A 14,349-nucleotide genomic window follows, 5' to 3' on the forward strand; every position below is an offset into this window, starting at 1 on the left:
TTGCAGCGGGCCGAGGTTGGGCAACTTCGTGACGGGCCTCCGGCAAGGATTTTGCCTTGTTTACTAGCGGCGTAAGTGCTCGGCCTCGAGGCAGTCCTGGAGGGATTTACTTGTTAGAGTGTGCAAGAGCTGCTAAGGACGAAGAAATTTCGGGAAGTTCCTTATCTCAGAAAAAATGTGCGTTCTTCTTAGAATCGATGGAGAGTGAAGGAGGGGGTGGAAACGTCAGGTTACAATGGTTTGGTGTAAGAACAGGAGTCCCAGGAAGTTGCTTGCTTTCAGGAATTCATCTCGAAGCTCCTCTTTGGTCTGGAGAATTCAGAGAGAGTCTGTCCTACTCACAGTCGTCACTAACTGGAAGAAGCGGTGAGGCTTTTAGGCGTGCGAGCTGGGTGTTGCTGTATGGGTTCTTCTGGTCGTGCAGGTCTTTGGGTGGAGGTGGTTGAATTAATCCAGAAACAATGTTTCCTCTTCTCTCTGCACCGCTGGCATAGTGCCATATGAAAACAGTTCCCCATTGAGGCCGCTTGGCTTTGGGACTGTCAACAGCTTGGTTCCAGCATCACCACGTGGAAAGTTGGAAGAATAGTTCAGGGAGCACCCAAGTACTTAACTCCAGGGTTGAATAAGTGTTAACATTTGCCGTAATTGCTTTTCATGTCTCCTAAATATTTCAGCCTGCGTTTCCTAAGAATAAAGACAGACATCCTTCTGTGCAACCACATAAGAAAATCCCATCTAAAAAATCTCTTTAAAAAAAAAAAGAAAATCGCATCTAAGAAACTTAGTAATGTGATAATTTAACCTGATATCTAGCCCATACGCAAATTTCTCTGATTGTCAAAAGATGTTTTATATATTGGTTTTGTGGAAGGATAGTCCAGTGAAGATTCCTGCATTGCATTTGTTATGCTCCTCTCTTTTAATGCAAAACAATCTCCCCCAGCATTTTTGTTTTCATGGCAATAACTTTTTGGAGAGTCTAGGACAGTTATGGGCAGAGGTTTCAGCTCTCTCCATTTGTTTGACCTTTTATTCCTCCTGATATCATTCAACCTCTTCTCTAGCTTCCCCATTTACTGTAAAGTAGAAGAAAGATCAAGAGGTTCGGCTAGATGTCAAGAATCTTTCAGACTTTAAGAGGTGCTCTTCATATTGTTTCCCATCCAGAAGAATATAGTATTAAATATTAAACACATAATATTAACCTTTAAATATATAATATTAGGTTGCCCCATTATTAATAACTGAAATGTGAATTGTCCTCCGGATTTCTCCATATAGTCCATTATAAAATCTATTTTCCCTTTTGTGGTTAATAGATAATCTAGACAATGGAGACTTTGGAATTCCTTGTAAGAGAATATCTTAGATTCCTGTGAGGAGAACACAGGTTAAAAATCCATTTACCTGGGTGGGTAGGGTAATCATCTGGTTCATTCTGGTACCTCCTACTGCAGGTCACCTTGTAATAGATGCTTCAGTGAATTAAATTCTAGCTTTATTCAAAGAACAGCAAAACTCTGGTCTCTTCAGAGTTTGGGCCACTTTAGAGTTCTTGTGGTTAATTCTGTAAAAGCAGTGGGGTTTTCTACAAGTCTTGTGATGCATGTTTTAAGATGATTTTGTAAGATCCAGGAGCGTTCTATGTTTACCTGGGCATACCTGATGTATACTACCAGCTCTGTTCTAATAGCAGAAACTAATCAGGAGTATGTAATGCTGTGTGTTACCTCTGCCTGTGGTCTTCTGGTCTCTGGCTCATATAAATATCTATGGATGTGAGCTCATCTGTTTTAAGCTTATAAGCTGTGCTGGGCAAGAGTTATGCCAAGTTTACTCTATATAACAATGGCCGCCTCAGCTTCCACAAGAGAACTCTCAAAGGGCATCATCTAAGTGCACAAATCGAGAGTTCTAAACAGCCCATATCCCCACTTCTCAAAAGAGGACAATTTTTAGTAAGCTGGTCTGAGTCACTGGGTTGTATCAGTGAATTTTCATTTGCATCGGCTAATTATCGTCTGCTCTTGCCCCTAACAGTTGATCTGAATTTCATCAGAGTCTGCATACTGAAAGCCCTAGGACCAGAAGCTGCTAAGCAGAAGTGAGCCTTGTAAGTGATGTAGCATCATTTTTGTCACATTCTATTGGTCAAAAGCAAGTGTCCGACTATTCAGGATTCAAATGGAGGAGATCAGACAAGGGCATGATCACCAGGAGATGAGGCCCACTGTGGGAGAGGAGGGAAATATTTGGAAGGGAGCTACCACACTGCTCTATGCCAAATGCAAATTTAGATGTGTACTATTGATCATATTAGTCCTTTGTTCAAAATCTAGTGGGTCTGGGTCATCTATTGACTTCGAGCCTAGTCATAACTGCCCATCCCTAATTGTGACCCACACATTTGCATCGGCTGTAAATAAGGCCCACCATTTCTTTTTGTTTACAGATTCCTTGGTTCACCTGCTACTGCTTCCTTATCATACTGCTGCTTCCCTTTGTCTGCAAAAGGGAAAGGATAGAGGAGTGAAACATGCACTTAAAAATTATTTGTAATAATTTGAAGGTTCTTTGAAAATAATATAGGTGAATATAGGAGTTAAAATTGGTGTACAGGGGCGCCTGGGTGGCTTAGTGGGTTAAAGCCTCTGCCTTCAGCTCAGGTCATGATTTCAGGGTCCTAGGATGGAGCCCCCACATCGGGCTCTCTGCTCAGCAGAGAGCCTGCTTCCCCCGCCCTGCCTGCCTCTCTACTTGTAATCGCTGTCTGTCAAATAAATAAATAAAATCTTAAAAAAATAATAAATAAGTAAATAAATAAAATGGGTGTACAACGAAACTACATTTAGATAGTAGTAGTGGAAATTCAGGTTAAATGAATATTCAGATCTAAATCATTGTTGTGATTCTTTTCCTGATTACGGCCCTGGCGGGTGGCTGTGCCCTTTGCAAAGGGTAAAGTGATTACTGCTAGCTAATCCTTTGTCACAGCCATTCTTCATCCCACCTTGGCTAACGGTTTACCTCACTAAGTAAAGGAAGTCCTTTGATAACAGAAGTAGGCAGGCTCCATTGCAGATAGGTTAATCTAGGGGAGGAAAAGACCTCTGTATCTGGAAGGATGCTGTAGGACATTGATAATATATCTTACTAATTTTGTGTTTTTATTTTAGAAAAGTTACAGTTTAATATGTGTTTTTTTTTTAATCTTTTTAAGTAATCTCTACACCCAATGAGGGGCTTGAACTCATAACCCCTAGATCAAGAGTCACAGGCTCTGCTCACTGGGCCAGCCAGGAGCCCTCCAATGCTTGTTTTAAAAATGTTTTGAATGTCCCATGAATAACTAGTATGTATGTGTGCTTGTAGCTGCCAGAATCCTCCTAGAATGCGAAACAGAGCCGTGGACAGCCAGATTGGGATAAGAAATCCACCTAAATTAAACAAGTGAGAAGAAAAGGTCCAAAACCTTTAAGAGATTATTTCCTTTGAGGCAGTTTCTTTGTTCATTGTGTAGCATTTAGCAGCTTGTGATTCAGTTATCCACTGCAATAGAATGAACTTTCCCACATATTAAAAATACATGTTTGAGGGGCGCCTGGATGGCTCAGTGGGTTGAAGCCTCTGCCTTCGGCTCAGGTCATGATCCCAGGGTCCTGGGATTGAGCCCCGCATTGGGCTCTCTGCTCAGCAGGGAGCCTGCTTCCCTTCCTCTCTTTCTCTCTCTCTCTCTGCCTGCCTGTCTGCTACTTGTGATCTGTGTCTGTCAAATAAATAATAAAATCTTTAAAAAAAAAAATACACGTTTGATATTTCTCATGATTCTGAGAGTTGGTTGGTTGGTTCCTTTGTGGTTTTGTTTGGGTTTACATAGTTAGGTTCAGCTGTAGCAGGGATCAGCAAAATTTTCTATAAAGGGCCGGATAATGCATGTTTTAGGCTTTGTGTTACCTATTATTCTATTACCTATTTATTTCATTTTTTTATAAACCTTTGAAAAGCAAAAGCTGTTCTTAGCTCAAGGGCCCAACATAAAACAGGCTGAGGGCCAGATTTGCCCCATTGTTTTCCAAATGCTGACCTGGAGAGTCAGCTGAGCTGAAGGTCCGAAGTAGTCTCACATGTCTGGCCGTCGGTGATGCTATCCACAGAGGGCCACAAATCTTCTCCTGAAGGAAGAAGGAGTTCTCCTTCTTCCAGGAGGATTCTCTCGTAGGAGGATGTGGCCTGTCATCCTTCACAGGCTACATTGTCCGTGTGTGGGCAGCATCTATGCACGTGGAGGGTGTCAGACTTGTTAAAGCATAGCCTGGGGAATCAACAAGGTCACCTATGTCACATTCTGTGGATCAGAGGAAATCCAGAGGCCACCATGCATTCAAGGGCTCGGCAAATAGTCTCTCACTCTCTATGGGAGTTGCTGCAGATATTGTGGCCGCAGCTAGCTGAACTAAATGGCAGATTTCCACTGTGTGCCCCACCAAGGAAGATCAAGGGCGGATGATGACCTTGACATTAGCCTGGCTCTGAGAGCCTTATTCGGATCGTTTCAGATTGAGTCATAAAACTTCAAATTTATGATCTCTGATGGGAGCTTATTGTCTTCCTCTATCCTTTACTCCTGCCTTTCCCTTAAGCTAGCAGGAAGGTTGAGAGATTTGATTAGATGGAAAGAATCCCTCACACTTGATGATGCCATTATACTTACCATCCTGTTTCTGATTCTGTGCGCACTGACTCACTTTCCTCAGTACATGTTTAGAAGTGCCCCTGCCTTGAGATTATCCACTGCCTGGGAGAAGTGATTATACCCTCCCACCTGCCCACTATGATCTATCTTCCACAGATACGTATTGAATTTAACTGAATAGTTTTATGAAGCTTAAAGTCTGATTATTTGCTTACTTCACAAAAGAAGAACAAATTTAAGAATCCCAGTACTACCTATACGTTCTAGAAGAATAGCATGCATCAAAGAATTATATTTCATACCCAGATCCTGTCTAACCAATCAGATGGTTAAACTTCCTAGACGTTTTCCAAACACATAGTCAAGAGTTAGGAAACAGTCTGCTTAATGGTAAGTTTGAGCTAGCAATCGCCTTTAAAGACTTACTACATTTTAACTTTAAATTTGTCTGCAGATGAAAATCGAAATGTAACAATAGTTTGTAATATATGCTGGGTATGTTCCAAGGCAGAAGTGATTCCAGAGAGGGTTTCTAATCTATAGTAAATGCTGGTACTAATTGCTCGGTTGAATTTCTTAATATATGTTTTCTCCCAAATCTCATTGTAACTCTGTCTTCTTCTATTTGATGGAAAGCTTTGACAATTTATTATGTTTAGAAGCACCTGGGGTGGCTTTCTAATTGATGATTTGTCATCTTATATTTCTTACTTGACTATCCACATTTTTCATTCTCTTCAGCATTTTCCTCCAGTGTCTTCTGTCTTACTGAACTAGATGGATGGTGCTGCTTTTGTGCAAAGGCAGGCAGTATTTCAGTCTCTCCTCTGTGTCCTTCCATCAGACTGTGGATACATGCAGGGCTGATACTAAATGACATGTCTTATGACTTGAGCATTAACAAAGTGTATTCACATATACTGTATCAGCTGATTGTTAATGCATCAGTCCCATGCAATGGATGCTATCACTGTCTTCATTTGGCAGGTGAGGAAACCAGTGGACAGATGTCCCAGAATACCTCAAATTTAACATGTCCAAGTCAACCTCATAAAATCTTTTTATTCTCCAGATACCTGATTTGGTTAAAATCAGCCCCATTTATCAGTCACCCAAATTTGACCTTCAATTCTTTCTTTTTCTCCCTTAACTCCACAGGTCCAATCAGTCACCAAGATCCTGTGGATTCTCTCTCTCTCTCTGAGACGACGGCCCTTCTGATCCATCACCTGCTCCCTAAAAAGCTTTATCTCACACCTGGCTTTATGTCCGAGCTCTCTATCCGCTCCCCTGACTTCCGGTCAGGGGAAGTCTGGTCTTTCACATTGAGCAGTCTTCCTCAAACCCAAACCTTTTCAAGCACTCTTGTTTTAAATTGGTCAGCCTGCAGGGCATAATCCAAAGGGCTATAAAGCTCTTCACAATCTCTCTCAGCCTACAAGTTTCTCCTGTTCTGGTTCATACTGTGGGTACATTTTCATGCACTTGTCTTTGCACCCACTGTACCCTCAGAATGTAGTTTCACTCTCTGAATCCCTCCACCCTGGAAATTCATCTACCTACCTCACCCAAGGTCCATGCTTTCTGTAGTAGTATTTCTCAAACTTGAATATGTGTGAGAATCGCCAGGGGTGTGGGTGGGGGGCGTTGGTGTCTTGTTACAAGCAGATTCTGATTCAGTAAGTCCCTGGATGGAGTATGAAATTCTGCACTTTAACAAACTGATTGGTGATAGGATACTGCTAGTGGGTGGGCCACACCACAAGCAGAAGAATCTAGATCTGCAATGTCCAATAGAACTTTCTGTAAAGATAAACATGCTGTCTGTTTTTTAATACTGTGGGCACTAATCACTTGTACCTATTGAACACTTGAAATGTAGTTAATGAGACTGAAGAATTGCATTTTTAAATTTACTTAATTTTAAGTAACCACATGTAGCTAAGTGGCCACCATGTTGAACAGTGCAAATCTATACAAATCCCTTTTCATCCTTCAAAACTCATTTCAAACACGCCTCAACCTTTGGACCAGCTATATAATTTGGGGAGCCCAGTGTGAAATGAAAATGCAGGGACCCTTGTTAAATTATTAAGAAATTCAGGATAGCAACAGCAGAGCATTAAACAAAGCACACTTCTAAGTGCATGAAATCCCATGACCATGAAGACTGCCCTGCAAGACCAGGAGAAAAACTAACAAAAGATATGAAGAGGAAATCTGCATGGTCAATAAGTGTTTGAAAAGATGCACATTTTCATAGGAACCAAGGAAATGCAAATTAAAGCCACAATGAGATATACTTCCATACCCCCAGAAATTTTAAAGTCTAGTAATACCGTGTTGTCAGTATATCATCACTGCTGGTGAAGGTATTGTGTATCACTTCTCTAGCAAGTTGTACCACATCTCTAGCAAGATTGAAGATGTACCTGTCCTGTAAACCAGCAACTGCACTCAGGTGTCTTCCCTGGAGAAACTCTTGCACATGTGACCAAGAAGACATCTGCAAGAATGTTTATGACAGCTGTCTTATACTGAGAGGAATTTGAAACAAACTGAAAATAAACAAATGGGAGGCTGATAAATAAATGCAGTATTTTCTTAAGAAGAATTTTATGTATGGGGCGCCTGGGTGGCTGAGTGGGTTAAGCCTCTGCCTTCAGCTCAGGTCATGATCCCAGGGTCCTGGGATCGAGCCTCGTGTCGGGCTCTCTGCTCCATGGGGAGCCTGCTTCCTCCTTCTCTGCCTACTTGGGATCTCTCTCTCTCTCTCTGTCAAAAAAATAAATAAAATCTTAAAAAAAAAAAAAAAGAATTTTATGTAACAGTAAAAATGGATGGATTAGAACTATATTTCTGTTCTTGGATAGATTTCAAGAATATAATATTGAACAAAGAAAGCAAGTTCTAGAAAGGTGCTATTTATGAATATATTTTATAGATGTGAAAGCCATAGCTATATATTGTTTGTCAATATACATGTATGGTAAACATATATAACCAAAGCACAAAAGTGATAAATGCCAAAATCAGCTCAGTGATTACTTATGCGGATGGGATAAAGAGACAGAGACCAGGATGCCCAGGGCGCTTCACTGGATCCACAATGATTTATTTCTTAAAAAATAATGTTTTGGCTGAGATAGACACACACACAGAGGAAATAATGCAAGTACTAGAAAAAAGTAATGGATGAATTGCTTTCTAAGAGAAGGAAAATACTAGGGGTGCCTGGGTGGCTCAGTGGGTTAAAGCCTCTGCCTTCAGCTCAGGTCATGATCCCAGGGTCCTGGTATCGAGCCCCACATCGAGCCCCGCATCCGGGCTCTCTGCTCAGCAGAGAGCCTGCTTCTGCCTGCCTCTCTGCCTACTTGTGATCTCTGTCTGTCAAATAAATAAATAAATAATATTTAAAAAGAGAGAGAGAGAAGGAAAATTCTGCATAATGTGACTCAAAATTGAGCAATAAAAGATTCACAAATGTATCTATAAACAATTTTAGAAACATTTTTCGTGAGAAAAAACTTTTAAGAAAAGTAAAAAAAATTGACAACTTGGAGAAAATATTTGTGTTGTATATGATTAAAGGGCTACTATTTTTCCTCAGTATTTCATTATGAACATTGTCAAACATAGCAAATTTGAAAAATTATTCAGAGAACACCTATATATGCACTCATTTATGATGTGTTTCGAAGTAAACTGTAAACATCATTATACTGCTTTTTAAGTACTTCCTCATGTTTATCATTAATCAGAGTTAAATATTTGTTTACAGGTGTCTTCAGATATAAGATTTAAATGCAATGAATACACAAAACTTAAGTGTGCATTTATTGATTTTTGACATGCATACACCTGTGTAACTCAAACCTCTACCCGGAGATAATAGTAGTAATATATAAAGAGCTTGTAAAAATTGAGAAGACAAATACCAACACAATAAAAAAAAATGAGTATAATATATGAACAGACAATTTCACCAAAAAAAGAAATACAAATAGCCTCTAAATGTATGAAAAGATGCCCAATCTGTCTATAATAAGGGAAATATTTAACAATTAACAATCAGAAAAGGAAATTAAGAACACAACTCTATTTACAGCAGCATCAAAAAGAATAAAATGCTTAGGAATTAACCAAGAAGGTAAAAGACTCATACATTGGAAACTATAAAACATTGCTCAAAGAAATGAAGGAAGACCTGAATAAATGAAGAGATATTCTGGGGGTGCCTGGGTGGCTCAGCCAGTTAAGCATCCCATCTTGGTTTTGGCTCAGGCCATGATCTCAGGGTCCTAAGATCAAGCCCCACATCAGGCTCTGCACTCAGCACTGGGTCTGCTTATCCCTCCCCCTCTGTTCCTCCACTCCCTCCCTGCTCTCCCCCTCCCCTTCACTGTCTCTCATAAATAAATAAAGTCTTTAAAAAAAAAAAAGACATTCTGTATTCATGGACTGAAAGGCTTAATAGTGGTAAAATGTCAGTATTACCTGAAGTGATCTACAGATTCAGTGCAATCCCTATTAGAATTCAAATAGCACTTTTTTTTTTTTTTTGCAGAAATAGAAAAATCCACTTTAAAATTCATCAGAATCTCAGGAGACCACCAAATAACCAAAATAATCTTGAAAAGAACAGAGTTGTAGGTCTCATTTCCTGATTTAAATACTTATTCCAAAGCTATAGCTAATCAAAACAGTGTGGTATTGGCAGTAAGACCAAAGGAATAGAATAGAGACCCTGGAAAAAATCTGTCGTATATATGTTTGAATGACTTCAACAAGGGTGCCAATATCATTCATGGTGAAAGTATAGTCTTTTCAACAAACGGTGCTGGGAAAACTGGATATCCATGTCCAAAAGAATGAAGTTGGACTCTGCCCTAACAACATATACAAAACTTAACTAAAAATGGATCGGATATTTACACATAGAAGCTAAAACCATAAAACTCATAGGAGAAAAGGCAGAGGAAAATCTTCATGACACTGGAGTCTTCTCACTTGCTTGTGGAAAAGCAAAATGTATAAGCACCATGGTGGGGGGTGGAATTTAACAATGTTACCTTTGACCCAACAATCTCACTTCTAGGAATGTCTCCCAAAGATACACTTGGAAAAATATGAAATTACAGGCACAAACCTATAAAACTGTAAACCACCCAAATGTCCAGTTACAGGGAACTGGTTTAATAAACTTGGTGCATCTAAGCAGTGGAGAACTATGTAGCTGTAGAAAAGAATGAGAAATATCTTGATACATTGGTATGGAACAATCTCCAGGCTACATTGTTAAGTGAAAAGCAAAATGTGAGAGTTTTTTTATGGTACACTACCTTTTGTATGAGAAATGGTGAGAAAATATTGGTACGGTGAGAAAACACTTGTTTGTATTTTTCACAAAGTAACAATGAAACAAACGTCAAAAACTAATAAAAATGGCTTCCTATATTGGGAGAGAGTGTGCAGGATAAAAGGAGAAAAAGAAGAAAAAGTTTTGTTGGTGCATCTTGTTATACAGTTTTGGCTTCTGAAGCATATAAGTGGTTTCTATAATTAGAAAATGGGAAAAATAACCCCCTAAAATTGAAAACAAATGGAAACAAATGAACATAACCATATATCAATTTGGTACCATAGCTATGTAGATAAAATAATTACTTCATTTTAAAATACAATATACCCCCAAAGGATGTATTCTAAAGAAAAAAGAACTGTGAAGAAATTTCACACTGCATTTAGTTGTCTTATCTGTAGTAAAAATAGTGATAACATAAGAGAAAAAGACAGATAAATAATTATGTTAATACCATTAGAATTTGAGATTTTCACTGCAAAAAAGAAGTATAACATTTCAAAAGTTAAGTAAAAACAGTAATGACTGCAATGAATTGAAATGTCAAATATATATAAATCTGTTCATGACGATGCTTTAAAGAACACATTGGTTATCATTGGAGTTTGCCCGATTACTAAGTAATGTCATTTAAACATTAATGAATGAGGGGGTAGTCAAGTATCCTGCCTTTCCTGTATAAATGGAATAATTGATGAGAAAGAGTTCTTTGTAGGTGAGGAAGGGTTTTTTTTTTTTTAAGATTTTATTTTTAAGTAATCTCTACACCAAATGTGGGGCCTGCACTAATACCCCGAGATCAAGAGGTGCCCTGAGGAAAAGTTTTTTGTAGATGAGTGCCAGCTAATGAATAAGGAAACAATGATAGGACAGACCATCACCATTTTGCATCCTCTAATAATGTAAAGGCTATCTGGGAAACATCATTGACATATTAGGTAAAATGTTGATAAGTAACTTTACAATAGAGAAAACTGGCTATATCACTAGAACCCAATGATCAATTTTAGTAATAATAAAGCTAGGACAAAAATGTGTACTTTGTGGTGTGATGTAATCGGAAGTACACAACCAATTGATGTAATTGGAAGTACATTATTAATTCACAAATCAGTTAAGTATTCTTGCATAAAAAAATCTAATTAGGCTTCTAACTCATCTTACAGGAAATATGGGGGACAGAGGCATAATTAGAGCAGTGATAGGAGAAACATCAATAGCTTAAAATAATTTTATTAGTGGGGCACCTGGGTGGCTCAGTGGGTTAAACCCTCTGCCTTCAGCTCAGGTCATGATCCCAGGATCCTGGGATCGAGCCCCGCATCGGGCTCTCTGCTCCGAGCCTGCTTCCTCCTCTCTCTCTGCCTGCCTCTCTGCCTACTTGTGATCTCTGTCTGTCAGATAAATAAATAAAATCTTTAAAAAAAATTTTATTAGTAAAAGTATAGGAAAATGGAAATAAATGAACTAAACTTTCAATTCCAAGCCTAGAAAGTGAAGAGTAAAAGAACCAAAGAAAGCAGGAAGAATAAAATAATAAAGATTAAAAAGTAGAAATTAATTATTGGAAAAGAAAAAATTACAGAACTAATAAATAAATCTTTGGGAAAAGGAAACAAAATAGTTCTAGGCAAAAAGTAAATAGACATACTACCAGCTAACCTAATCAGGAGAGGAAACAGAGAGAAAATACATAAAACAAGAAATGACAAGGAAGACCTAAGCTTTGCAATGGTAGAAATTTTTTAAAGTTGGAGACTACTTTGTACAACTTTGTGCAAATGCCCTTGAAAATCTAGTTGAAATAAATAATTTACTAGGAAATTTAAGTTTCCAAAATTGTCCCTAGTAGAGATAAAAGTTTAAACAAATCAGTTTTCATGGCAGGGATAGAGAACAACCTATGCAGTAGAGATCTCTGTAAACCAACATGGAGTGTTTTCAAGAATATTCTTTAAAAAAAAATAAAGCAAGTTGTGGAAGAATATATATAATACAAACATTTTTATAGAAATGGGGGAAATAAGACGACATAGATATTTGCATATTGTTATTATTTTTTTAGAGCACACACCAATGAGGATGAGGGGTGGGGTGGGAAGGAAAAGGGAGAGGGAGAGTCCCAAGCAGTGGGGCCCAACATGGGGCTCAATCTTATGATCCTGAGATCATGACTTGAGCCAAAATCAACATTGGACACTTAACCAACTGAGCCACCCACATGCCCCTGTATTTGCATATTATTTTAAAAAGAAATATAAGGATAAACCAGAAACTAACAAAAATGTTGAAATAGTATGACTTCTCTGAGCTTACTTCTTTATGTAGTTTTCACTTTTTTTTTTTTTAAAGATTTTATTTATTTGTTAGACAGAGATCAGAGTAGGCAGAGAGGCGGGCAGAGAGAGAGGGGAAGCAGGCTCCCTGCTGAGCAGAGAACCCGATGTGGGGCTCGATCCCAGGACCATGGGATCATGACCTGAGCCGAAGGCAGAGGCTTTAACCCACTCAGCCACCCAGGCACCCCATAGTTTTCACTTTTGAACCATGTAAATGTTCTGCATATTAAATCAATAAAATTTTAAAAACAAACCCTAATATTGAACACTGCTACAAATTAACCTCACTAATGAAACTATTGCATTGATAAAATAACCACTCAGAAAAAATAAAAATTAATTCAGTTTACTTTTAAGCACAGTACTTCCTTAACAGAATAATGACATTTTCTTCATAGGTCTGTTTTTTATAATGCAATCAGTAAAGAAATTCTGAAGTTATTTTGTACATGTTAAGAAAATTGTTGGAAACCAGGAGATCTTTCCTCACTATGGGAGAAGGGAGATTCCAACTGGAATACGAGGAGATTAAGAAGAATCAGGTTGTGTGTGTGTGTGTGTGTGTGTGTGTGTGTGTTTAATTAGATTTAATTGAATTGGAATATCAGTATTAGCTCATGCTTCTTTAAAAATGTTTATTTCCTAGCTCTGTCTCCTGAAGAAGCCTTGAAGCAATAATGTTCCAGTAATACTGGGCATACCTCATACACAGTTTCTAAAGGAACCCAGGTTCTTTGAGGAAATGGCTGATTTTATGTCTGGGATACAGGAAATACACAGTAAGTTGAAAACATCTTGTGTGAAAAACTGAGGAATTACTAAAAATTAATGGGGACATGACAAAAAGATACAGGAATTAGCTTAAAGTTTTTCCTGCTGCCCAAATTTATGATACATTGAACATCAAAAAGAGCAATGATGATAATAGTTTATACCATCTTGAGTCAGAAAAGAACCCATTAGTCCATAGTGACACTCAAAACAAAGGTGGTGGTGGAGGTGAGCTTTCTTCTTTCAAAGGCTGCCAGCTAATAAATGTGAAAAAAATTACAGAATTAGGAAAATCACCATTTGCAACCACTATTGTTATCATTCAGGCGAGGATCATCAACGGATGCTGAAATTATTGGATGGAAGATTTTTGAGGATTATTGGGCAATGGGATATTCACACATTATGATGTATCACCCCACAGATTGCCATATGGTACACACACACACACACACACACACAGAGTGTATTGACATTGTACCCTAATCTTTATAATCTTTCAGTAGCCCACAAATGGGCTACTGAAACAGTAATCTTCAATGGAAGAGGAGACTTACTTTGTCTTTGTGTGTGTTGTTTTGGAACATTCCTCACTTCTAGAGACACAAAAGTATTGCCTGAGGGAAACTGAGGCTACCAGAATGGAGATGTTTAGATTGAGAAGCTAAGCCAAATATTTTATTTTGTAATGAAAAACTGATGTGTCTTGCCAAAGACTGGTATTTGCTAAAAGCAAAGCAAGACCATGCAGACTTGTGTCTTCCACAGGAGAATGGATTATTTTCCAGATGTGGATTTAGATTTTTTTCTGTTTGGTTTTTATTGCTGGAGATGTGTAGATATGTGTTCTTCTTTGTGGAATAACACACAGAAAATTAGGAGCAGAACCTCTAAAGCTGTAGGAGAGATAGTCGTACCTGATCTATCTCTGGGACTTTGAAGAAATGACTTGGACTTAGTCCAGTTTAGCAGAGTGGATTGTGGATATGCTCACTAAGATTCCATAACTCAGAATGTCCTGATGTTGGCTGCCACCGTGTCATAATTATCCTGAGGGGTAAGAGTGGGGTGGAGCTTAGAATAACCAAAACCCTGTTTGGGTGGTGATTCTTTTAAAGGGAAACAATTCTATTGGAGATCATCCACTTGACTAGGAATTATGAATTACTGAGTTGCAAAAT

General features: G+C 38.4%; 1 long non-coding RNA gene across 1 annotated transcript; it reads left to right on the forward strand.

Annotated features, from left to right (window-relative positions):
* Window positions 1–119: 119 nt before the first annotated feature.
* On the forward strand, window positions 120–2,673 carry LOC116854307. Its single transcript, XR_004380129.1, has 3 exons — window positions 120–366; window positions 2,044–2,116; window positions 2,456–2,673. It is a non-coding gene; the product is annotated as an uncharacterized LOC116854307 (long non-coding RNA).
* Window positions 2,674–14,349: the final 11,676 nt, after the last annotated feature.

The sequence above is a fragment of the Lontra canadensis genome, unplaced genomic scaffold (assembly GCF_010015895.1).
Source record: "Lontra canadensis isolate GAN:19392208 unplaced genomic scaffold, GSC_riverotter_1.0 scaffold90, whole genome shotgun sequence".
In the NCBI taxonomy this organism is placed as follows: Eukaryota; Metazoa; Chordata; class Mammalia; order Carnivora; family Mustelidae; genus Lontra; species Lontra canadensis.